The 24,378-nt window shown below is 47.5% G+C and overlaps 1 long non-coding RNA gene across 11 annotated transcripts in view; it reads left to right on the top strand.

Annotated features, from left to right (window-relative positions):
• Positions 1-493: 493 nt before the first annotated feature.
• The window catches only part of LOC140202845 (uncharacterized), a 151,911-nt gene continuing 128,026 nt past the window's right edge, over positions 494-24,378 (top strand). For 10 of the 11 annotated variants that reach the window (XR_011887214.1, XR_011887213.1, XR_011887204.1 and 7 more), the window contains exon 1: positions 494-760. This is a non-coding gene — a long non-coding RNA (uncharacterized lncRNA). Of the gene's footprint in view, positions 761-1,548; positions 1,631-24,378 lie in introns of those variants that run through there. The other variant, XR_011887209.1, reaches the window with a different exon arrangement.

The raw sequence follows: 24,378 nt of genomic DNA, 5'->3' as shown, positions 1-24,378 counted from the left end.
TGAGAGCAATTTCTTTAGCCAGAGTGTGGTGAACCTATGGGACTTATTGCCACAGATGGTCGCGGAAGTCAAGTCATTTGGTGTATTGAAGGCGGAGGTTGATACTTTCTTCAATTAGGGCGTCAAAGGTTACGGGGAGAATGTGGCTGAGATCAGCCATAATGGAATGGCGGAGCAGACTCGATGAACCCAATGGTCTATTTCTGCTCCAATGTCTTCTATATTTTTACCCGGCACTTGAAGTATATTGTAACTTATTTTTGCAGGGGAAGATTTACCTGAGGGCGGTGTTTGGTGGCTGTATGTATGGGAGGAGGGGGAACAGGGCACGACGACCAGCAGTTCCTTCCACTTTCACCGCAGTGCGAGGTTTGCCAGAAATAGAATTAGTTGCGGGCATTTACTGAGAGCGCTCTGACCGGTGTTCCCCGGGCCGCCGGGGGTTCCGTGACGTCAGGCGCTCGCGCCGACGTTCCATTGACGTCGCGAGCGAGGCGTGCGAGCACATGGAATAATGATGGAGGAGCGCGAACCTGCTGCTTATGGAATCACACTTTGCAATGGAAATATCCATTCCTTCAGAACCAGAAGCTCTTCTGCAACCGCAGATTACCTCCCTCCGATCACCATTGACAACGAAGGGGGAATTCTTACAGAGCAAAACCATTTTTATTGTTGTTCCCAACTGGCTACTCGTGCACTTCTAATTTTGGTTAATTTGCAACAAGGCAGTGATGCAGCGGAAGATTGGACCTCTGATGTGAGTTATTTATATTGTTTATTTTCTGTTTACGAATTGTGCAGTTTCTGTTGTTACATTGTCAAATCCGATCAGGCCATGATCTTGCTGTGATTTTTTTTATACAGTCAGAACAGAAACCAATATCTCCTTTGAATTCCAGTTAACTTGAACGTGGGCCGGATTAAAATATCGTATTTGCTCTTTGTCTTTTCTTGGTGGGTAAATTTGAAACTGGTAAATTTTGCGCGAACGTCTTGTAAACATGAACTGCTAAAAATATTGCATAGTATTTTCCATTTGCAGTTCCCACCAACCATGGACTTTCCCAACGGTTGGCAACATTTTTAAATGTTTATTTTAAGATTTAACAAAAACATTTACCGGAATTTTTTAAAAAAATACGCGTTTGCGCATAGAACAAAAGATAAATCTTATTGAGACCGCCCCCACCCATCACCACCAAAAGAATAGATTTTATTTTGACGGAATTCTGGAAGGTTAAGGTACTTGTGCATCGCTTTGGAAGAATTTACTCAGGCACCAGAAATCAGAGCTTGCCCATCGAATTTAATTTTTATGTCATGTATCCATTCCAAAATGAAAGCCAGCTGGCCGATAACAGGCAAAGAGACTTTTTTTTAATGCAATCTGATTTATTTTGGTCATAGTGTTCGAGATTTTTTTTTACCCTCCCTCCGTACTACAGAAAAGTACAGGAGATGGTCATTCTAGTAGGCGGGGATTATAAATTCGCACTTCCTGCATTACCTAGCCAATTTCCAGTCGCTGCCTGAGATTTGCAGTCCAGTCCAGGACTCCACTAGACCGGATTGCAAGAAGCACCACTTTAGACTTGCTGCGAAAGAACTGCGCCGTTAGAATAGCGGAGCAAGTATCAATTCTAGTGACATTTTCCTGAATTTTGTCAATGATGTTGATCGATTTAAATAAATGTTGCTTGAAACAGGTGTAAATTTAAATCATTTGACTTCGTAGGCGTTGAAAACAAAGTGGATGGAGGTTATTTACCTTTGTCAATGGGTTAAATACTCGTAAAAGGTTTTAGATGTTGAGTTCATTATAGCAGTTGATGTTACAGTTATGTAGTTTGTTAAGGGTCTCGGTCTGTTAACTCTGCTGCCTGGCCTGCTGAGTTCCTCCAGCATTTTGTGTGTGTAACTTGGATTTCTAGCATGTGCAGATTTTCTCTTGTTTTTGGTTTATGTAAGAATGATAGTTAATTTTGTTAACTTTTCACCAATTTAGATATTGTTCTGGTTGTGTAGCTGCAGCCAAACGTGGGTATGGGGGGGGGTGGGGGGTACTCGATGTTCCTCTACTTATGGGCTCTTGTATTTCTTAATCTTATTATTGTCTTGTGCTGTCAGTTGTCTGGGGGTTTGACTCTTGAATTCCATCTTTCAACCCCTATCTTGGCCTCTATCATTGAAAACACCATTTTCTGATCAAACTTTTCTATAATCTCCTAATATGTCTCAGTGTCAAATTTAGTTTGCCAACACTTTTTGTGAAATGTCTGAAGATTCTTTAATGATTGGGGGGGGGAATGGTTAAACACAGTTTGGTTGAATTTCGTTTTGTTTTGTATACAAAGTTAGATGAAAAGTACACTTAGTTGCCATTCTGTCCTGTACCTAATAAAGTGACCACTGAGCATACTGTATGTTTGTGGTTTGCTGCTGCTGTAACCCATCCACTTCAAGACTTGACACATTGTACATTCAGAGATGCTGTTCTGCACACCACTGTAACACGTGGTTATTGAGCTCCTGTCACCTTCCCGTCAGCTTCAGCTAGTCCGGCCATTCTCCTCTGACCTCTCTCATTAAGAAGGCATTTTCACCCCCAGAAATGTTGCTTACTGGATGTTTTTTTTTGTTTCTCATACCATTCTCTGTAAACTCTACAGATTGTGTGTGAAAATCCTTGGGGATCAGCAGTTTCTGAGATACTCAAACCACCCCATCTGGCACCAACAATCATTTCATGATCAAAGCCTCTGAGATCACTTCTCTTCCCTATTCTGATGCTTGATCTGAACAACAACTGAACCCCTTGACCACGTCTTCATGCTTTAATGCATTGAGTTGCTAGTGCGTGATTGGCTGATTGGATATTTATGTTATGATCAGTGGGCAGGTGTACCTAATAACGTGGTCGCTGACTGCAAGTGCAAGCCCAAAGATAGTAAATAGGTTGATGGAAGAGAGATTCTCTGGTAGTGCTGGAAGATTTGTTTGAATTACATTTAGGTTGAAGGGCTGAGTGGGTTTAGGACAATGTGTAAAGTTGTGCTTTCTGCTTTGGATACCCTATTTATGCAAACATTATTCAATCAAATACCATTTGCAGCATTTTAGTTATGATCTTCTGTGTGATGTTGGCTTCTTATGGTCTTTTAACTAGTGTGCAGTGGGTTAAAATCTGCAGCTTGGTTGAGAAACGAGACTCTGGGACAGTGTTCTGAGGGCCAGAAATATTTGCATGCACCGGTGAGAATTAGCTGTAATTCCGAGTCCCATTTTACATAGTACTTTTCTCCCTTTGCACAACTCTGCATACAAAGTGATTGATCCCCATACCCATCTCTCCCCCGCTTTCCTCCCCCCTCCTCTTCCCCCTCTCTCCTCTCCTCCCCCCCCCCCCACCCCCCAGAATCAGAATCCTTTATTATCACCAAGTATGTGGACACATATAAGGAGTTTGATTCTAAACGCAAACAACAGGAATTCTGCAGATGCTGGAAATTCAAGCAACACACATCAAAGTTGCTGGTGAACGCAGCAGGCCAAGCAGCATCTGTAGGAAGAGGTGCAGTCGACGTTTCAGGCCGAGACCCTTCGTCAGGACTAAAACTGAAAGAAGATTGAGTAAGAGATTTGAAAGTTGGAGGAGGAGGGGGAGATTGAAAATGATAGGAGAAGACAGGAGGGGGAGGGATAGAGTCAAGAGCTGGACAGGTGATAGGCAAAAGGGGATACGAGAGGATCATGGGACAGGAGGTCCGGGAAGAAAGACAAGGGGGGGGGGACCCAGCGGATGGGCAAGAGGTATATTCAGAGGGACAGAGGGAGAAAAAGGAGAGTGAGAGAAAGAATGTGTGCATAAAAATAAGTAACAGATGGGGTACGAGGGGGAGGTGAGGCATTAGCAGAAGTTAGAGAAGTCGATGCTCATGCCATCAGGTTGGAGGCTACCCAGACGGAATATAAGGTGTTGTTCCTCCAACCTGAGTGTGGCTTCATCTTTACAGTCGAGGAGGCCGTGGATAGACATGTCAGAATGGGAATGGGATGTGGAATTAAAATGTGTGGCCACTGGGAGATCCTGCTTACTCTGGCGGACAGAGTGTAGATGTTCAGCAAAGCGGTCTCCCAGTCTGCGTCGGGTCTCGCCAATATATAAAAGGCCACATCGGGAGCACCGGACGCAGTATATCACCCCAGCCGACTCACAGGTGAAGTGTTGCCTCACCTGGAAGGACTGTTTGGGGCCCTGAATGGTGGTAAGGGAGGAAGTAAAGGAGTTTGATGCCGGTTTCCCTGAGCTCTCGCTGTACTGAATCAGAAAAAAACAAACAAAATCAATGCTCATCAATTGGTGTAGTGGACATTATCTCAATAACTCTGACAAGTGCAGGCAGCTGCGTTAACCAGGGGTCCCCAACCTTTTCTGCTCCATGGACCAGTTTAATATTGACAATATTCTTGCGGACCAGCCGACCGGGGGCGTGGGGGTGTTCAGATAGGGATAAACTCACCTCAACATGTCTTTTACAGTTAGGGTTGCCAACTTTCTCACTCTCAAATAAGGGACAAAAGTAGCAGTCAAATCCTGGGTCACTTTACCCCAGGAAAGTCTACCATGACCATGAAGCCTTGCGCGGGCACCTGTGTGGGGTGCCCGCGCAAGGCTTCCCCACAAATCTGTTTTGCCTTCATCTTCCCGACTTACATTATTTCTACTTTATGTAGGCTGTGTATTTATCATACCATTTCTGCTTTTACTATATGTTAGTGTTATTTATTTTCGGTTTTATGTGTTATTTGGTATGATTTGTTAGGTTTTTTTTGGGTCTGGGAACGCTCAAAAATTTTTCCCGTATAAATTAATGGTAATTGCTTCTTCGCTTCACGCCATTTTGGCACGAAAGGTTTCACAGGAACACTGTACCTTAGTGGGGGAAATACGGGATGAGGGTGGCCACATATGGGACAAACCAATTCAGCCCAATATACGGGATGCCCCGGCAAATACGAGACAGTTGGCAACCCTATGTTCAAGTTCAACAGTGCGTGACGGGGAATGAGGAAAGGTGCAGCTGACTCATATCGTTTCCTCGCAGCCTGGTAGCACATGCTTTGCGGCCCGGTGGTTGGGGACTGCTGGCATAAAACACTCAATAGAACAAAGAACACAGTACAGGCCCTTCGGCCCACGATAAACTGCCGACCTTTTAACCTACTCTGTGATCAATCTACCCCTTCCCACCTACATAGCCCTCTGTTTTTCTATCATTCAGGTGCTTCTCTAATAGTTTCTTATTTCTAATAGAGAGAGTGAGAGAGAGAGAGGCGGAGGGAGGGTGGAGCGAGAAAATGAGAGAGAGAGAGACGAAGAGAGGGGTGGAGCGAGAAAATGAGAGCGAGATGGAGGGAGGGATGGAGCGAGAAAATGAGACAGAGGGAAGGGTGGAGTGAGACAGTGAGAAAGAGGTGGAGGGAGGGGTGGAGTGAGAAAATGAGAGTGAGAAAAATGGAGGGAGGGGTGGAACGAGAGAGATGGAGGGAGGGGTGGAGCGAGAGAGAGAGGGAGGTGGAGGGAGGGTGGAGCGAGAGAGAGAGGCGGAGGGAGGGGTGGAGCGAGAGAGAGAGGCGAGGGAGGGGTGGAGCGAGAGAGAGGGAAGTGGAGGGAAGGGTGGAGCGAGAGAGAGAAGCGGAGGGAGGGGTGGAGCGAGAGAGAGAGGCGAGGGAGGGGTGGAGCGAGAGAGAGAGGGAAGTGGAGGGAAGGGTGGAGCGAGAGAGAGAAGCGGAGGGAGGGGTGGAGCGAGAGAGAGAGATGGAGTGAGAGAGAGAGGCGGAGGGAGGGGTGGAGCGAGAGAGAGACAGAGAGGCAGAGGGAGGGGTGGAGTGAGGGAGAGACAGAGAGGCGGAGGGAAGGGTGGAGCGAGAGAGAGAGAGGCAGAGGGAGGGATGGAGCGAGAGAGAGGCGGAGGGAGGGGTGGAGTGAGAGAGAGAGGCGGAGGGAGGGGTGGAGCGAGAGAGAGGCGGAGGGAGGGGTGGAGCGAGAGAGAGAGGCGGAGGCAGGGGTGGAGCGAGGGAGAGAGGCAGAGGGAGGGGTGGAGTGAGAGAGAGACAGAGGGAGGGGTGGAGTGAGAGAGAGACAGGGAGGCGGAGGGAGGGGTGGAGTGAGAGAGAGACAGAGAGGCGGAGGGAAGGGTGGAGCGAGAGAGAGAGGCGGAGGGAAGGGTGGAGCGAGAGAGAGGCAGAGGGAGGGATGGAGCGAGAGAGAGGCGGAGGGAGGGGTGGAGCGAGAGAGAGAGGCGGAGGGAGGGATGGAGCGAGAGAGAGAGGCGGAGGGAGGGGTGGAGTGAGAGAGAGGCGGAGGGAGGGTGGAGCGAGAGAGAGGCGGAGGGAGGGGTGGAGAGAGAGGCGGAGGGAGGGGTGGAGCGAGAGAGAGAGAGGCGGAGGGGTGGAGCGAGAGAGAGAGAGGTGGAGGGAGGGGTGGAGCGAGAGAGAGAGAGAGAGGCGGAGGGAGGGGTGGAGCGAGAGAGAGAGAGGCGGAGGGAGGGGTGGAGCGAGAGAGAGAGAGGCGGAGGGAGGGGTGGAGCGAGAGAGAGAGAGGCGGAGGGAGGGGTGGAGCGAGAGAGTGAGAGACGGAGGGAGGGGTGGAGCGAGAGAGAGAGAGAGGCGGAGGGAGGGGTGGAGCGAGAGAGAGAGGCGGAGGGAGGGGTGGAGCGAGAGAGAGGCGGAGGGAGGGTAGAGCGAGAGAGAGGCGGAGGGAGGGGTGGAGAGAGAGGCGGAGGGAGGGGTGGAGCGAGAGAGAGAGGCGGAGGGAGGGAGGGGTGGAACGAGAGAGAGAGAGAGGCGGAGGGAGGGGTGGAGCGAGAGAGAGAGAGAGGCGGAGGGAGGGGTGGAGCGAGAGAGAGAGAGACGGAGGGACGGGTGGAGTGAGAGAGAGAGAGGCGGAGGGAGGGGTGGAGAGAGAGAGAGGCGGAGGGAGGGGTGGAGCGAGAGAGAGGCGGAGGGAGGGGTGGAGCGAGAGAGAGAGAGGCGGAGGGAGGGGTGGAGCGAGAGAGAGAGAGGCGGAGGGAGGGGTGGAGCGAGAGAGTGAGAGACGGAGGGAGGGGTGGAGCGAGAGAGAGAGAGAGGCGGAGGGAGGGGTGGAGAGAGAGAGAGGCGGAGGGAGGGGTGGAGCGAGAGAGAGGCGGAGGGAGGGGTGGAGCGAGAGAGAGAGAGGCGGAGGGAGGGGTGGAGCGAGAGAGAGAGAGGCGGAGGGAGGGGTGGAGCGAGAGAGTGAGAGACGGAGGGAGGGGTGGAGCGAGAGAGAGGCGGAGGGAGGGGTGGAGCGAGAGAGAGAGAGGCGGAGGGAGGGGTGGAGCGAGAGAGAGAGGCGGAGGGAGGGGTGGAGCGAGAGAGTGAGGGAGACGGAGGGAGGGGTGGAGCGAGAGAGACAGGAGAAGTGTAGAAAGTGAGAGAGGGAGTGTGAGATGGAGGGGGGAGAGAGGGAGTGTGTGTGATGGAGGGGGGTTGTGGGAGTGTGAGGTGGAGGAAGGAGGAGGGTGTGTGAGCAGGGGGAGGGAGTGTGAAGTGGAAGGAGGGGGAAGGGAGTGTGAGGAGGGGGAGGGAGTGTGAGGAGGGGGAGGGAGTGTGAGGAGGGGGAGGGAGTGTGGCAGGGGAAGGGAGTGTGAGGAGGGGGAGGGAATGTGAGGAGGGGGAGGGAGTGTGAGGAGGGGGAGGGAGTGTGAGGAGGGAGAAGGGAGTGTGAGGAGGGGGAGGGAGTGTGAGGAGGGAGAAGGGAGTGTGAGGAGGGGGAGGGAGTGTGAGGAGGGGGAGGGAGTGTGGCAGGGGAAGGGAGTGTGAGGAGGGGGAGGGAGTGTGAGGAGGGGAAGGGAGTGTGAGGAGGGGGAGGGAGTGTGAGGAGGGGGAGGGAGTGTGAGGAGGGAGAAGGGAGTGTGAGGAGGGGGAGGGAGTGTGAGGAGGGGGAGGGAGTGTGAGGAGGGGGAGGGAGTGTGGCAGGGGGAGGGAGTGTGAGGAGGGGGAGGGAGTGTGAGGAGGGAGAAGGGAGTGTGAGGAGGGGGAGGGAGTGTGAAGTGGAAGGAGGGGGAAGGGAGTGTGAGGAGGGGGAGGGAGTGTGAGGAGGGGGAGGGAGTGTGAGGAGGGAGAAGGGAGTGTGAGGAGGGGGAGGGAGTGTGAAGTGGAAGGAGGGGGAAGGGAGTGTGAGGAGGGAGAAGGGAGTGTGAGGAGGGGGAGGGAGTGTGAGGAGGGGGAGGGAGTGTGAGGAGGGGAAGGGAGTGTGAGGAGGGAGAAGGGAGTGTGAGGAGGGGGAGGGAGTGTGAGGAGGGGGAGGGAGTGTGAGGAGGGGGAGGGAGTGTGGCAGGGGAAGAGAGTGTGAGGAGGGGGAGGGAGTGTGAGGAGGGAGAAGGGAGTGTGAGGAGGGGGAGGGAGTGTGAGGAGGGGGAGGGAGTGTGAGGAGGGAGAAGGGAGTGTGAGGAGGGGAGGGAGTGTGAGGAGGGGGAGGGAGTGTGAGGAGGGGGAGGGAGTGTGGCAGGGGAAGAGAGTGTGAGGAGGGGGAGGGAGTGTGAGGAGGGAGAAGGGAGTGTGAGGAGGGGGAGGGAGTGTGAGGAGGGGGAGGGAGTGTGAGGAGGGAGAAGGGAGTGTGAGGAGGGGGAGGGAGTGTGAGGAGGGGGAGGGAGTGTGAGGAGGGAGAAGGGAGTGTGAGGAGGGAGAAGGGAGTGTGAGGAGGGGGAGGGAGTGTGAGGAGGGAGAAGGGAGTGTGTGGAGGGGGAGGGAGTGTGGCAGGGGGAGGGAGTGTGAGGAGGAGAAGGGAGTGTGAGGAGGGAGAAGGGAGTGTGAGGAGGGGGAGGGAGTGTGAGGAGGGAGAAGGGAGTGTGAGGAGGGAGAAGGGAGTGTGAGGAGGGAGAAGGGAGTGTGAGGAGGGGGAGGGAGTGTGAGGAGGGGAGGGAGTGTGAGGAGGGGGATGGAGTGTGGCAGGGGGAGGGAGTGTGAGGAGGGGGAGGGAGTGTGGCAGGGGGAAGGGAGTGTGAGGAGGGAGAAGGGAGTGTGAGGAGGGGGAGGGAGTGTGAAGTGGAAGGAGGGGGAAGGGAGTGAGGAGGGGGAGGGAGTGTGAGGAGGGGGAGGGAGTGTGAGGAGGGGGAGGAAGTGTGAGGAGGGAGAAGGGAGTGTGAGGAGGGGGAGGGAGTGTGAAGTGGAAGGAGGGGGAAGGGAGTGTGAGGAGGGAGAAGGGAGTGTGAGGAGGGGAAGGGAGTGTGAGGAGGGGGAGGGAGTGTGAGGAGGGGGAGGGAGTGTGAGGAGGGAGAAGGGAGTGTGAGGAGGGGGAGGGAGTGTGAGGAGGGGGAGGGAGTGTGAGGAGGGAGAAGGGAGTGTGAGGAGGGGGAGGGAGTGTGAGGAGGGGAGGGAGTGTGAGGAGGGGGAGGGAGTGTGGCAGGGGGAGGGAGTGTGAGGAGGAGAAGGGAGTGTGAGGAGGGGGAGGGAGTGTGAGGAGGGGAGGGAGTGTGGCAGGGGGAGGGAGTGTGAGGAGGAGAAGGGAGTGTGAGGAGGGAGGGTGGAGAACAGGAACATGGCTGTATGTATGCAGTGTAATACAATCCACAGTCTGGCTCGGTGCTCACAATTCCTGACAACATATTTCCGAAGTGAAACTTGCTCAATGGAGCTTTGTGGGTCAGGTTTTTATTACACAGAACGTAGAGCTGGTGGGGTGTGGGGTGTGGATGAGGGGATTAATGGGTTTAAGAGGCTTTTAGGCACTTAATGATCCAGAGAAGTGGCGGTATTTGATCATCTGCATCGGAAGGAAAGAGATTGCTTTCATGAGTTGGTGCAACATGGTGGGCTGAGAACTGGTGTAGTGTTGTACTTTACTGTATTCACTGGCCTGGATTCACACTGAGCCCGGGCTCCCCCTTCCCCCCCCCCCCAAGATCACCAGTTATCTGCCCACTGAAACTGACTCCCTATCTCTCCCTTGCTGTCTGACTGGATACTGCTCAGTGAGACCCCTCGGAGCGATGTTGGCCGCACATAGTGAGTCTGGGAAACGTCCACCCTTAATACCTTTCCTTGGGGTGGCACAGTAGCATAGTGGTTAGCACAGTACGTTAAATTACCAGTGACTGGGGTTCAATTCCCACCACTGCCTGTAAGGAGTCTGTATATTCTTCCTGTGCTGGGTAATTGGTCATTGTAAATTGTCCTGTGATTAGGCTAGGATTAAATCGGGGGCAGCTGGGAGAGAGCAGAAGAGCCTGTTCCACGCTGTATCTAGACAGATAGCCAGATAAGCTGCATCACTCCCCAAGCTTAGCCAGCCGTCAGCCTCTTGACTTTCTAGCCCTCACAACCCTAGGAAATACTAAAAAAAAATATGCCATTAAAACATTTCAAGATGAATATTTACAGTTGATATCTCATGGTATTAAAACATTTCAATTAATTAAAAACTATATATTGATTACCTTAAACCCACCACAACCATTCAGAGAATCAGGTCTACTAACACTGGCATGCATCATGAAATTTGTTGTTTCACAGCAGCAGAACAGTACAATACATAAAAACTAAGTTATAACAATATATATTTAAAAATAGTATTGCAAACAAGGAGAACAAAGTAATGAGGTAGTGTTCACGTGTTCATTGTCCGTTCAGAAATCTGATGGTGGAGGGGAAGAAGTTGTTCCTAAACTGTGTGTGTGTGTGTGTGTGTATGTGTGTGCGCGCACACACGTGTGCGCCTGCCTGCCTGCCGGCCCGCCCATCCACCTGCAGTCTCCTGTACCTTCTCCCTTATGGTAGCAAGCAGAGTTACACAGCCTAGAAAAAGACACTTTGGCCTAAATTGTCCATATTGACCAAGGTGCTCCCATCCTTCTAAAATTTTCTTGTCTGTGTGTCTGTCCAAATGTCTTGAATGTTGTACTCTCCTTAACCACTGGGCCCTGGGCAGGAACAGAAAAAGTGTTGGGTATGGCCCAGTCCATCACAGGGAAAGCCTCCTCACCATTGATCACATCTACTAGGAGTGCTGCCACAGGAAGGCACTGTGCATCATAGAGGACACCCACCATCCGGGGCATACCTTCTTCCTACCACAACCACTGGAGGAGTTACAGGAGCCTTAGGTTCAGGTACATGACATTTATCAGGCTTCTGAACCTGCGTAGATGACTTCACTCAGCTGACTACACCACCCACAGACTCACTTTCAAGTTCTTTTATTTGCACAGTTTGTTTTCTTTTGTACATTGGTTGTTTGTTACTCTTGTTATGTGTAGTTTTTCATAAATTCTGTCGTATTTCTTTATTTTCCTGTAAATTCCAGCAACATATGCATACTTTGATAAACTTATTTTGAACTTTGAATTTGAACCTTCAGAGTGAAAAGGCTGCCTCTTGGATTCCACCTATCCGTAAACTTGTGCCCTATATTCTGAGTTCCTGATTTGAATGAACACACTCAATTCTTGCAGCTGTATGTAGCTTTGAACTGAGGTCCCATCAACAGCAATCTGCTGGGCACAAGTCAGTGTGAGGTGGTGAATTTCTGTCCCTTCACATGGGGGGGGGCGATGCTGGGGGTGAATGTTGTCAGTTCCCTTTGGAGATGCTGGTTCCTTAGTGGGAAGATACAAATTGTTGACCAACCAAGTCAGAGAAGCTAAATTCCGGCTGGAAGTGAATTCTGTGCCAGTGATTTCCATTCATGGTTATGTGACTGTTTTGGGGATCAGTAACCTTTGTGGCCAGCTAACCCAGATCCGCCATGTTGAGTTTTCCTGTTGTACGCTTGAAGATGAGGTGGTTGAGTTCTAAACCAAGGGGTCCGTTGGCACTGGGAATAATTGCAGAAGAATCTACTAGGCAACACAAGATTCTGTGTCATACCCAGGTCTGGCTCCTTAGGGTATGATATCCTTTTGTTATTTGTGCTGGTATCCCCTAGTTTCTCCTGGAGCATGTGTGAGAGGATAAGCCACATTCTAAACTTGTACAGGTTAATAGGTCATGCTGTATCATTGGGCCGGAAGGGACTGTATCTCTAAATAAATGAATGTATTTTATTTGGAAAATGTGGTATCATAGCTACTAACTACAGTGGGAAGTTTCACATGACGGGAATTTAAATCAAACAACACCTAATAGTGGTCTTGACAAGATCGAGGTGTAGCAGTGAATTGTGCTGTACTTCGGGCTTTCCAGCCCTGCGTTTTCCACTGAAATGAGAACTAGAGGCCTTGAGTTCAGGGTGAAAAGTGAGATATTTAAGGGGAACCTGAGGGGGAGCTTTTTCACTCAGGGTGGGGAGAGTATGGAATGAGTTGCCAGTGGATGTGGGTTTGATTTCAACATTAAAAGAGAAGTTTGGATAGGTACATGGATGGGAAGGGCATGGAGGCTTATGGTTGGGACTAGGCAGATTAAAAGCTTGGCAAAGATTAGATGGGCTGAAAACTGTTTCTGAGCTGCTGTGTTCTATAACTAAAACCTAGCAGGCCTCAGTGGCTATTAGGCCTATCTTAGTGTAGAAAGATGTAATTATCATAAAATTAAATCAATCAAAGAATGTTAACAAATAATTGCATAAGTACAGGGCTTCCTTGGTTATAGATGACTTAACAGAGATCATAAAACATAGGAGCAGAATAGGCCATTTGACCTGTCGAGTCTGCTCCACCATTTGATCATGGCTGATTTATTATATCTCTTAACCCCATTCTCCAGCCTTCTCCCTGTAACCTTTAATGCCTTACTAATCACAAACCTGTCAACTGCCACTTCAAATGTACCCAATAACTTAGCCTTCACAGCTGTCTGTGGTAATAAATTCCACAGATTCACCACCTTTTGGCTAAAGAAATGCCTTCTCACCTCTCTTCGAAAGGGTCAACCTTGTATTCTGAGCCTGTGCTGCTCTCTGGTCCTAGATGTGCCCAACATCCTCTCCATGTCCACTCTGTCTGGATCTTTCAATATTCTGTGGGTTTCAATGAGATCCCCAAACACTCCTCATACATTAACCCTTTCAGTCCTCGAATGATTCTTGTAAAGCAACACACATAAAAGTTGCTGGTGAGCGCAGCAGGCCAGGCAGCATCTCTAGGAAGAGGTGGAGTCGACGTTTCAGGCCAAGACCCTTCGTCAGGGCTAACTGAAGGAAGAGTGACTCTTCCTTCTCACTCTTCCTTCAGTTAGTCCTGACGAAGGGTCTCGGCCTGAAACGTCGACTGCACCTCTTCCTAGAGATGCTGCCTGGCCTGCTGCGTTCACCAGCAACTTTTATGTGTGTGGCTTGAATTTCCAGCATCTGCAGAAATCCTGTTGTTTGTGTTTATGATTCTTGTAAATCTACTCTTGACCCTCAAAATTTATGGAAGTGTATCTCTATGAAATTCTCTTGTAGGTTTTAATACGTTTTCCAAGGCAGTGATAATAAAATGGTTTATGGTATTCATTAATGACTTGGTTTAGTAAATATTCTATTAGGTTAATTGTAGGAATTGTTAAGGTGAACACATGAAATGAAAGTATGAAAAGAGAAGTGTGTGGAGTGATATGTTGTGGGTAAAGGCAGGTTCAGTGGGGCTGTGGTCTGGGTGCAGTAGATGGGACTAGACAGGAAAACATGTTAGTACTCACTAGATGGACCAAAGGGTCAGCTTCTGTTCTGTAGTTCTCCATGACTAAGGTAGCTGTATAAAATTCAAATATCTTTAAATTGAATTTACTGTGCCTTTTGGGGAAAAGGAAAAGGCACTCCGATCCTCATATTTAATTTAATATTTAAAGATTAGCTTTATTTGTCACACATGCATTGAAACATACAACAAAGTGCGTTGTTTTTGTCCAGGATTGTGCTGGGGGCAGCCCACAAATGTCGACAGGCTTCCAGCGCCAATGTAGTATCCCCAAAACTAACTAACACTAACCTGTACGGCTTTGAAATGCGGGAAGAAACACAGATTGTCACGGTGAGAGCATACAAATTCTTTACAGACAGCAGCGGGATTTGATCCACAATTCGTGTTCTCTGGCGCAACTGCTAGGGTGGCAGGGTGGTACAGCACGATGATTTGTAGTACAGGTGACCCGATTCATTTCCCACCGCTGTCGGTAAGGAATTTATATGTTCCTGCCATGAACACGTGGGTTTTCTCTGGATGTGCCGGCTTTCTCCTTTAGTCCAAAGACGTACCAGTTGGTAGATTAAATGGTCATTGTAAATTGTCTCGTGATTAGTCTAGGATTAACTTGGGATGGCTGGGTGGCATGCATCAACAGACTGGAAGGGCCTGTTCTACACTTTGTCTGCAAAAAAAAAAAATTAAAAAAACAAAATGTTTCTTCCTGCTTTGATTTTGCTATCTCACTGTTGCTCTTTGCCTGATTTCAGTGTGCAGTTTCTGTCTTAAAAAAAACAGCTGGCCAGACTTGTGGGTTGGGCAGCGTCTGTGGAGGGAAATGGACAGTCAGTGCTTCAGGCTGAGATCCTTCAGGATCTGATACATTGACTGTCCATATTTCGCTATAAATTTTGTTTGACCTGCCAAGTAACCCCCAATGCTTATTTTCTGTTCCATGTTCCAGATTCCATCACTGCAGTCTGGTTTCTGTCCATCTGACCCCAGGTGGTGGGTGGGTGGGTGGAAGAATGACAATGGGCAAGAATCTAGATCTATTACCTTACTAGTGGAGCAGGCTGGAGAACCTCTGTTTATTGCTTCCTGTCATCAGGGAGGAAGTCATGGAGGAATTGTCTACTGAGTCTCTGTGAGTGGAAGTTAGAACCGGAAAGGGGTCAATAACTCCACTGGGGGTGTTTTTTATAGACCACCCAATAATAACAGGTACATCAAGGAACAGATAGGGAGACAGATTGTGGAACAGTGCAGTAATAACAGGGTTGTTGTGATGGGGGATTTTAATTTCCCCAGTATTGATTAGCATCTCCCTAGAGCAAGGGTTTAGATGGGGTGGAGTTTGTTAGGTGTGTTCAGGAAGGTTTCCTGACACCATATGTAGATAAGCCTACAAGAGGAGAGGCTGTACTTGATCTGGTATTGGGAAATGAACCTGGTCAGGTGTCAGATCACTCAGTGGGAGAGCATTTTGGAGATAGTGATCACAATTCTATTTCCTTTACCATAGCATTGGAGAGGGATAAGAACAAACAAGTTAGGGAAATGGTTAATTGGAGTAAGGGGAAATATGAGGCTATCAGGCAGCCCATTCCACAACTCACCACTCTCTATGTAAAAAACTTAACCCTGACATCTCCTCTGTACCTATTTCCAAGTGCTTTAAAACTGTGCTCTCTTGTGCTAGTCATTCCAGCCCTGGGCAAAAGCCTCTGACTACCCACATGATCAATGCCTCTCATCATCTTATACACCTCTGTCTGGTCACCTCTCATCCTCCGTCGCTCCAAGGAAAAAAGGCCGGGTTCACTCAACCATTTCTCATAAGGCATGCTTCCCCAATCCAGGCAACATCCGTGTAAATCTCGTCTGCACCCTTTGTATGGTTTCCACATCCTTCTTGTAGTGAAGTGACCAGAAATGAGCACAGTACTCCAAGTGGGGTCTGACCAGGGTCCTATATAGCTGTAACATTACTTTTCGGCTCTTAAGCTCAATCCCACAGTTAATAAACGCTAATGCACCGTATGTCTTCTTAACCACAGAGTCAACCTGTGCAGCAGCTTTGAGTGTCCTATGGACTTGGACCCCAAGATCCCTCTGATACTCCACACTGTCAAGAGTCTTACCATTAATACTATATTCTGACATCATATTTGACCTACCAAATTGAACTAATTCACACTTATCTGGGCTCAGAAGTCCATTCTGCCACTTCTCAGCCCAGTTTTGCATCCTATCAATGTCCCGCTGTAACCTCTGACAGCCCTCCACACTATCCACAACACCCCCAACCTTTGTGACATCAGCAAATTCGCTAACCCATCCCTTCACTTCCTCATCCAGGTCATTTATAAAAATCACGAAGAGAAGGGGTCCCAGAACAGATCCCTGAGGCACACCACTAGTCACCGGCCTCCATGCAGAATATGACCCTTCTATATTCACTCTTTGACCTCTGAGTAAGCCAATTCTGGATCCACAAGGAAGGTCTCCTTGGATCCCTTGCCTCCTTACTTTCTCAATCAGCCTTGCATGAGGTATCTTATCAAATAAGTCCATAAGATTTAGGAGCAGAAGTAGGCCATTCGGCCCATTGAGTCTGCTCCGCCATTCAATCATGGGCTGATCCAATTCTTCCAGTCATCCCCACTCCCCTGCTTTCACCCCACACCCTTTGATGCCCTGGCTAATGAAAACCTATCTATCTCTGCCTTAAATACACCCAATGACTAGGCCTCCACAGCTGCTCATGGCAACAAATTCCACAGATTTACCACTCTCTGAGTAGAGTAATTTCTCTGTATCTCAGTTCTAAAAGGACGTCCTTCAATCCTGAAGTCGTGCCTTTTTGTCCTAGAATCCCCTACCATGGGAAATAACTTTGCCGTATCTAATCTGATCAGGCCTTTTAACATTCGGAATGTTTCTATGCGATCCCCCCTCATTCTCCTGAACTCCAGGGAATACAGCCCAAGAGCTGCCAGATGTTCCTCATATGGTAACCCTTTCACTCCTGGAATCTCTCTCATGAATCTTCTCTGAACCCTCTCCAATGTCAGTATATGCTTTCTAAAATAAGGAGCCCAAAACTACACACAATACTCCAAGTGTGGTCTCACGAGTGCCTTATAGAGCCTTCTTCACCACCAACTGGAGGTTAACCTTTAGGGTATCCTGCACAAGGACTCCTCAGCCCCTTTGCATCGCTGCATTTTGAATTCTCTCCCCATCTAGATAATAGTCTGCCCGTTTATTTCTTCCACCAAAATGCATGACCATACACTTTCCAACATTGTATTTCATTTGCCACTTCTTTACCCATTCCCCTAAACTATCTTCGTCTCTCTGCAGGCTGTCTGTTTCCTCAACACTACCGTCTCCTCCACCTATCTTTGTATCATCACAAATTTAGCCACAAATCCATTAATCCCATAGTCCAAATCATTGACATACATGGCAAAAAGCAGCATTTCCAACACTGACCCCTGTGGAACTCCACTAGTAACCGGCAGCCAGCCAGAATAAGATGCCTTTATTCCTACTCTCTATTTTCTACTGACCAGCCAATGCTCCATCCACGCTAGTAACTTCCCTATAATTCCATGGACTCTCATTTTGCTAAGCAGCCTCATCTGCGGCACCTTGTCAAAGGCCTTCTGAAAATCCAAGTACACCCACCTACTGCATCTCCTTTGTCTACCCTGCTTGTAATTTCCTCAAAGAATTGCAGTAGATTTGTTCGGCAGGATCTGCCTTTCAGAAAACCATGCTGGCTTCGGCCTGTCTTGTCCTGCGCCTCCAGGTACTCTGTAATCTCATACCTAACAATTGATTCCAACAATGTCCCAACCACTGATGTCAGGCTAACAGGTCTATAGTTTCCTTTCTGCTGCCTCCTACCCTTCTTAAATAGCGGAGTAACGTTTGAAGTTTTCCAGTCATCCAGTACAATGCCAGAATCTTATCGATTCTTGAAAGATCATCGTTAATGCCTCCACAGTCTTTCTTACCTGAGGGTGCATTCCATCAGATTTATCCACCCTCAGACCATTAAGCTTCCTGAGCACCTTCTCAGTCGTAATTTTCACTGCTCATACTTCACTTCCCTGACACTCTTGAATGTCCAGTATATTGCAGACATCTTCCATTGTGATACGCATTCAGTTCCTCTGCCATCTCTGTGTCTCTCATTACAATATCTCCAGCGTCATTTTGTATTGGTCCTGTATCTACCCTCGACTACTCTCTTTTACCCTTTATATACTTAAAAAAAGCTTTTAGTATCTTCTTTGATATTAGTTGCCAGCTTCCTCTCATAATTCATCTTTTCCTTCCTAATGACCTTCTTAGTTTCCTTCTGCAAGTTTTTAAAAGCTCCCCAATCCGCTATCTTCCCACTAGCTTTGGCTTCCTTGTATGCCCTCTCTTTTGCTTTTACTTTGGCTCTGACTTCACTTGTCAGCTACGGTAGTGTCCATCTTCCCTTTGAAAATTTCTTCTCATTTGAAATATATCTGTCTTGCACTTCCCTCAGTTTTCACAGAAACTCTAGCCATTACTGTTCTGCTGACCTTCCTGCTAGTGTCCCTTTCCAGTCAACTTCTGCCAGCTTCCCTCTTGTGCCATTGTAATTTCCTTTATTCCACTGAAATACCAATACATTGGATTTTATTTTTTCTCTCATGTGCCTCAGGGATTTGTTCTGGGACCCCTTCTCTTTGTGATTTTTATCAACGACCTGGATGAGGAAGTGGAGGGATGGGTTAGTAAATTTGCTGATGGCACAAGGTTGGGGGTGTTGTGGATAGTGTGGAGAGCTGTCAGAGGTTACAGTGGGACATTGATTAAGATGAAAAACTGGGCTCAGAAGTGGCAGATCGGATTTCAACCCAGATAAGTGTGAGGTGGTTCATTTTGGTAGGTCAAATATGATGGCAGAATATAGTATTAATGATAGACTCTTAGCAGTGTGGAGGATCAGAGGGATCTTGGAGTCTGAGTCCATCGGACACTCAAAGCTGCTGCGCAGGTTGACTGTTTGTTTAAGAAGACATACGGTGCATTGGCCTTATCAACCGTAAGATTGAGTTTAAGAGCCAAGAGGTAATGTTACAGCTATATAGGACCCTGGTCGGACCCCACTTGGAGAACTGTGCTCAGTACATGAAGGATGTGGAAACCAAGGGTGCAGAGGAGATTTACAAGGATGTTGCCTTGATTGGCGAGCATGCCTTATGAGAATAGGTTGAGTGAACTCGGCCTTTTTTCCTTGGAGCGACGGAGGATGAGAGGTGACCTGATGGAGGTGTATAAGATGTTAAGAGGCATTGATCATGTGGATCGTCAGAGGCTTTTTCACAGGGCTGAAATGGTTAGCATGAGAGGGCACAGTTTTAAGGTGTTTGGAAGTAGGTACAGAGAAGATGTCAGGGCTAAGTTTTTTACGCAGAGTGGTGAGCGCATGAAATGGGCTGCCGGAGATGGTGGTGGAGGCGGATACAATAGAGTCTTTTAAGAGACTCCTGGATAGGTACATGGAGCTTAGAAAAATAGAGGGCTATGGGTAACCCTAGGTAATTTCTCAGTTAGTACATGTTTGACACAGCATTGTGGGCCGAAGGGCCTGTATTGTGCTGTAGGTTTTATATATTCTATGTTCTATCTGTGACCTTTGACTGTTGACGTTGAGGTAAATCTAATTCATGTACCTTCACGTTGCTGTTGGTTAGAAGTGACTAAGATACTGATTTTCTTATCCTTGCCAGTAGGAGGACAATCATAATCACCCGACTGTTGATGACGAACCACCTCAAAAGAGGAGTTAAAGGCATTTAGCGATGGAATTAACCCAGCAACAAGATTACAATGCTAGTGACAGACAAAATGCCGGGGAAACTCAGAGAGTCAAGTAGCATCTTTGGTGGAAAATGGACATTCGACATTTCAGCTCGTGACCCTTCATCAGTCCAGATGAATGGACTCAACCTGCAATGTCGACTGTCCATTTTCCTTGATAGATGCTGCCTGACTTGCTAAATTCCCCCCAGAGTTTTTTCAGTTCCTCTGGATTTCAACATCTGCAGTCTCATCTTTCCACGGTATTAATTAGTCTTAATGCAGTTGTCAAAATGAGGTCTAGAGCTGCTTCAATATTTGGAATTTTTTCCAAAGCATTTTGGATCTGAGGTCAGGAAAAATCAGTTTTGAAGAGAGTAGGTCTTCTGAGTGACACTGACCATGCCATGGCTTGGAGTAGGGTGCAAACCCCTCAAGATTGTTCCTTATTTCAACCCCTGCAGGCTCAATGCCACTGACTTTGATGAAATGAGCCATCTCCACATGTTGGGTGGATTGGATGTGGTGTTAGGAAACCCAAATCAGGTCATGGTTCGTTATTGTCAGCCCCCCAGAAGTGAGTTTCATCACAGCTGGGGCCAGTGATTCGGCGCAAGAGAAACTGGGGCGGATAGCATTGTTGGTGTGGTTTTAGTATTTGTATTCAGTTGTGATTGGGTGGGGATCAGTTCAGCCACAGTACTGTTTGAAAGATGAGACAGTGAAACGGAGTGTGGATCTCTGTGAAATGACGTGCAAAATTCAACATCATCCTGATGCTGACAAGACTAATTGGTAGTCAGGGTTGGAATCTGCTGGCTTTAATTACGGCGCTGTTTTTATTGAGCATGTGGGAAACTACAGATGTATGGAGAGCATTCTAACTGATTGCATCACTGGAGGTGCCACGCAGAACGTTGCAAACTCAGACATCTCTATCATGGGCACCAATCTCCCCAGCACGGAGGACATCTTCAAAGAGTGATGCTTCAGGCTGCATAAGGACCCCCATCATCCAGGACATGCCTTCTTCTCATTGCTACCATCAGGGAGGAGGTACAGAAGCCTGAAAGCACACACTGAACATTTTGGGAAAAGCTTCTTCCCCTTTTAAACAATGATAGACCCATGAACACTACCTCACTATATTTTGCTCTCTTTTGCACAACTTAATATGTATAATTTTTATATAAGAAATAATTTATAATATATATAAAATATAATTGATAACATGATGTATATATATTTAGTTTAGTAATTTATAGTTCTTAATTATGTATTGCAGTGTTCTGCTGCCACAAACCAACAAGTTTCACAATATATGCAGTGATATTAAACCTGATACTGATTCCGAAAACTAGTTGGTTTCACTCTTGCATGAACAAGATGCATTGACTTTCATTCTTTGAATGAGTGGCTAAGGAAGTGATGCAGGGGGAAGGGTTTCAGATTTCTGGATCATTGGCATCTCTTCTGAGGAATGTATGACCTGTACAAAAAGGACGGTTTAGCCCTGAACTCTCGGGGGACAAATATCCTTGTGGGCAGGTCTGCTAGAGCTGTTTGTGAGGGTTTAGGTTGGTGGGGGATGGGAACTGGAGAGAGAGGGCTGAGCATTGTGAGTGTATTGAGTTGGTATACAAGTCACTGCACTGTACAGTGAGACTGTGAGGAAGGACAGGGAGATAACGGGAAATTGCAGTCAGTGGGATGAGTTGAAGTGCAAAAAGGGGCATAATAGAGAAGGGCGATTAATATAGGTCTGAAGGTGTTATATTTCAATGCAAGCAGTATATAGAATAAGGTCGATGATCTTGTCATGCATTTAGAGATTGGCAGTATGACATTGTGGGCATCAATGAGTCGTGGCTGAAAGAAGATCATAGTTCAGAGCTTAACAAGCAAAGGTACATGTTGTTTCGAAAGGGCAGACAGACTGTTGGTAAAAAAGAGTTGAGATAGAATCAGAAGATGCAGAATCTTTGTGGGTGGAGTTAAGAAACTGCAAGGGTAAAATGATCCTGATGGGAGTTACAGATCCCTGAACGGTTGCCAGGATATAGAATATAAATTTCAATGGGAAATCGAAAAGGCATTTAGAAAGGGCAATGTTACGATAGTAATGGGTGATTTCAATATGTAGGTAGAATGAGAAAATCTGGTTTGTGTTGCATTTCAGGAAAGGGAATTTGTATAATGCCAATGAGATGGCTTTTCAGAGCAGCTTGTGGTTGAGCTCACTAGGGGAAAGGCTATTGGATTAGTGGTTCTGTAAAGAAGCAGATTGGAATTGGGAGCTTAAGGTAAAGGAGCCCTTAGGCGACAGTGATCATAAATATCGAATTCACCCTGCAAATTGAGAGGGAGAATATAAAGTAAGATGTATCAGTATTACAGTGGAGTAAAGGGGAATTACAGAGGCATGAGAGAGGAGCTGGCCAAAGTTGACTGGAAGGGGATACAAGCAGAGATGACGGCAGAATTCCAGTTGCTGGTGTTTCGGGAGGCAATATGGAAGGTGCAGGATAGATACATCCTAAAGATGAAGAAGTATTCTACAGGAGAATGAGGCAACCGTGTTTGACAAACGAAGTGAAGGACGGCATAAAAGCAAAAGAGAGAGCAAAAACTAGTGGGAAGTTAGAGGATTGGGAAGCTTTTAAAAAAAAAACTAACAAGGCAATTTAAAAAAAACCCATAAGGAGAGAAAAGATGAAATAAAAAGGTAAGCTAACCAAAAATACCAAAACTGATACCAAAAGGTTTTTCAGATATATAATGTGTGAAATAGAGATGAGAGTGGATTTTGGACTGCAGGAAAATGAAGCAGGTGAGATAGTGACTGGGAATCAAAGAAGTGACAGACAAATTTAACTATTCACATCAATCTTCTCAGTGGAAGACACTCACAGTATGCCAGAAATTCAAGCATCAGAGGGCAGAAGTGAGCCTGAAAGGACAAAGTAGATAAGTCACATGGACCAGATGGACTACACCCCAGGGTTCTGAAAGAGGTAGCTGAAGAGAGTGTGGAGGCATTGGTAATGATCTTTCATGAATCACAAGACTCTGACATGGTTCCAGAGGACTGAAAAATTGCAAGTGTCAGTCCATTCTTCAAGAAGGGAGGGAGGCAGAACAAAGGAAATGATAGGCCAGATAGCATGACTTCAGTGGTTGGGAAGATATTGGAGTCCACTATTAAGGATGAGGTTTCGGAGTACTTGAGGACCGCATGATAAAATAGGCCAAAGTCAGCATGGTTTTCTTGAGGGGAAATCTTGCCGAACGAATCTGCTGGAACTCTTTGAGGAAATAACAGGTAGGATAGACAAAGGACAGTCAGTGGATGTTGATCAGAAGGCGTTTGACAAGGTGCCACACATGAGGCTGCATTACAAGGTAAGAGTCTTTAGTATTACAGGAAGGGTACTAGCATGGATAGAAGCTCGGCTGATTGGCAGGAGGCAAAGTGTCAGAATAAAAGGGACCTATTATGTTTGGCTGCTAGTGACTAGCAGTTGGCATTGGGACTTGACTGATGGAATTGGTAACTTCGTGGCCAAGTTTACAGATGATACAAAGATAGGTGGAGGTGAAGGTAGTGTTAAGGAAGGAGGAAGTCTGCAGAAGGACTTAGACAGATTAGGAGAATGGGCAAAGAGGTGGCAGTTGGAATTCAGTGTTGTAAGTGTGTGGGCAGGCACTTTGACAGAAGGAATAAAGGTGTGGACTATTCTCTAAATGTGAAGAAAATTCTAAAATCAGAGATGCAAAGGGATTTGGGAGTCTTTATGCAGGGTTCCCTAAAGATTAAATTGCAGGTTGAGTCAGTGGTAAGGAAGGCAAATGCAATGTTAGCATTCATTATGAGAGGACGAGAATTTAGGAACAAGGATGTAATGCTGAGCCTTTATAAGGCATTGGTCAGACTGTACTTGGAACATAGAACATAGAATAGTACAGCACAGTACAAGCCCTTCGGCCCACAATGTTGTGCCGATCCTCAAACCCTGCCTCCCACATAAGCCCCCACCTTAAATTCCTCCATATACCTGTCTAGTAGTCTTCTAAATTTCACGAGTGTATCTGCCTCCACCACTGACTCGGGCAGTGCATTCCATGCACCAACCACTCTCTGAGTAAAAAACCTTCCTCTAATATCCCCCTTGAACTTCCCACCCCTTATCTTAAAGCCATGTCCTCTTGTGTTGAGCAGTGGTGCCCTGGGGAAGAGGCACTGGCTATCCACTATCTATTCTTCTTATCATCTTGTACACCTCTATCACATCTCCTCTCATCCTCCTTCTCTCCAAAGAGTAAAGCCCTAACTCCCTTAATCTCTGATCATAATGCATACTCTCTAAACCAGGCAGCATCCTGGTAAATCTCCTCTGTACCCTTTCCAATGCTTCCACATCCTTCCTATAGTGAGGTGACCAGAACTGGACACAGTACTCCAAGTGTGGCCTAACCAGAGTTTTATAGACCTGCATCATTACATTGCGACTCTTAAACTCTATCCTTCGACTTATGAAAGCTAACACCCCATAAGCTCTCTTAACCACCCTATCCACCTATGAGGCAACTTTCAGGGATCTGTGGATATGTACTCCCAGATCCTTCTGTTCCTCCACACTACGAAGTATCCTGCCATTTACTTTGTACTCTGCCTTGGAGTTTGTCCTTCCAAAGTGTATCACCTCACACTTCTTCGGGTTGAACTCCATCTGCCACTTATCAGCCTACTTCTGCATCCTATCAATGTCCCTCTGCAGTCTTTGACAATCCTCGACACTATCTACAACACCACCAACCTTTGTGTCGTCTGCAAACTTGCCAACCCACCCTTCTACCCCCTCATCCAGGTCGTTAATAAAAATCACAAAAAGTAGAGGTC

Source organism: Mobula birostris, chromosome 9, assembly GCF_030028105.1.
Source record: "Mobula birostris isolate sMobBir1 chromosome 9, sMobBir1.hap1, whole genome shotgun sequence".
NCBI classification, from domain to species: domain Eukaryota; kingdom Metazoa; phylum Chordata; class Chondrichthyes; order Myliobatiformes; family Myliobatidae; genus Mobula; species Mobula birostris.
This window is presented reverse-complemented; position numbering and strand designations above follow the sequence as displayed.